We start from the raw sequence: 2,586 nt of genomic DNA, 5'->3' as shown, positions 1-2,586 counted from the left end.
CTCCCCCCCCCCCCTCTCTTTCTCATCCATCCGTGAATGTAATAGTCTTTTCAGAAAGTTTTGTACCCATCTTCAAATTTTGATAGCGTGCACTTACAAAAGTGACATCAACTTTTAAAAAGTCACATACACTTAAAAAAAAAGGTGACATAGAAAAAGACCTAAACTTTAAAAAAAATGATAGAAATAAAAAAAAAAACTGACATAAACTCAAAAATGTTAATTGACGAGGGGGAGTTCATGAGCTCTGCCTTTCATATATTGTAAGTATTTATATTAACTCATTTGAATAAAATGATTTAACAAAAAGGAATATCGATGTCAACTAAGACATAAATTTACGTTTTTTTCTGCAGAGATTACCGAACTTTGAATGTTTCAGAAAATAAGAAAGAAAAATTGCAGAAAAAGAGCAGATAAGGAGATGAAATGGAAAATCAAAGCACTGAAATAAAAATCCTAAGGTGAGATAAGTAATTTGGTAATTCTGTTTCTTATGTTATCTTCCTTTTGGGACAATAGTTCTGCCAACTGAATCAAACTGGGAAAACACTCAATGTGCAGCCACTCCAAAGACCATAACCAATAAAATAGAAGCAAAATACCTTTCAAATTCTCATCTTTTCAATATCAGAATTCAGTTTAAAATACAAAAAGAAAAAATGCACATATAGAACTAACTTGCAACTAGGGCACAAGAAGCATTCTAAGAAACTCCACAAACTGAAGCATGACACTAGCATTTTGTTCATCTCATCAATTAGATATGGAATTTCGGCACAAGGGGTGTATAAATGGATTGCAGTCAAATTGGCAGCAAAATTGATCCATGAAATCCAGCAATGACAACATAACAAGATTTTAAATAAGGATGAAAAAATGGAATTAATATAGCAGCATGACATGAAACTCCAAAACCATAAAAATTACTGCCAAAGCTATATATATACACATCAAGGTTCGGATATACTATGGAAACTCATACGACACACAACACACATACAAAGAGCGAAAAAACCCTAAACAAAATCGGAATGAAGTTGGCTTTTTCTTCGCCCATAATTTGAGTCTCTAATGGTGCTGGTGCTTTCTTCACCCATGCTTCGAGTCCGTAATGGTGGAGGTGCTGTTAATCGGTGGTAATTTTTTATGGAACGACCTCCTTCAGGGGTTAGTGTTTTGTTATTTCAGCATGACTTCTTTTCATCAAATTTGGGCGTTTTTAGCGTATTAATTACGGTTAATTTAAAGGATTAATGAGAAAAATATTAATTAAGCGTATTATTCAATTTTATTACTTTTTGGCCGTACTTGACCTAATTTTCCCTACAAATTATAGGCTAGGATGATCCATAGACTTTTCCAATCTCTTCTTCACCACATGGATGTAAAATAATAAGTTTAATCACTATCATACTAATTAGCTTTGAATATAAATAATCAAATACTAAAACTTAATTTATCAATATTGTTTTAATTTCTTCAATCTCCTATAATCACTTGAAGCTAATTCCACTCTCTAATCTCTTTATTAATAGCTAATTCATCAAAATAACCTTCACCCCAAGCTTAAAAATAATTTTCCCATCTTCCATCTAGTGGAAACTTGAAATCACACATGCACCAATTTATTTTACTTCTTGTTTTATAAAATCATTCTTTCAAGTGAGTATTTCATCAACACTATCATTTTTCTAAACTATATTTACTCAAGAACCCAATTAAAAATTCTAGGGTTTGCCCAAATATGGTATTTCTTACCTTAATGTAAATGGAAAGTAACTAATTAAGGAACCTCGACTAACAATGGCACTCATTTCTTTGAATTTGAAATTTACCCTAACAAATCAAAACCCTAAAATTTAAGCATAACTATAATATATCTCTTGATGAAAATAGATAAATTGAATTCAATATTGAAGAAATGAACAATTTTGGTGCCACGATTGAGAGAGTAAAACTTATATCGTTTTATCTGTCTCGGTATCTAATAAAGTAATCAAGAGTGGATTTTGGATCTAATTTCTTTTCAAGAGGACTATAAATCCTAATTTCAACAGGACATCCCTAGACTCTGAAATAAGCCAAACTTGGCTTACGTCTTCCATAATGCAAAATGTGTATTTGCAATGGCTTTACTTGAAACTCTATTCAAAATGTACATAGTAGTTTTCAAAACTTCATCTCATAAATATTCCGATAAATTTGTTCTACTTATCATGCTCCTAGCCATATCCTTTAGAGTTTGATTAAATCTTTCAGAAGCGCCATGCTGCTCGGGTGTTCCTTGCATGGCGCATTGAGACACTATGCCACACCTTTGCAAAAACTTTGCAAGATCACTCGTGTTTTGACTAGACTCGTCGTACTTCTCATAGTACTCATCATCACCATATCTTATAATTTTGATACTTTTCCCACATTATTTCTCTACGTCCATTTTGAAAATCTTGAATTTCTCAAGTGCATGAAATTTATTATTAATTAGGTAAACATATCCATATCGCGAGAAATTATCAATGAAAGTTATTAAGTATTTGTTCCCACATATGGTGGAAGGTAAATATCCACTAATATCGCTATGTA

The sequence above is a fragment of the Olea europaea genome, chromosome 8 (assembly GCF_002742605.1).
Source record: "Olea europaea var. sylvestris chromosome 8, O_europaea_v1, whole genome shotgun sequence".
NCBI classification, from domain to species: Eukaryota; Viridiplantae; Streptophyta; class Magnoliopsida; order Lamiales; family Oleaceae; genus Olea; species Olea europaea.
The sequence above is the reverse complement of the archived record's forward strand: the minus strand, read 5'-3'. Positions refer to the sequence as shown.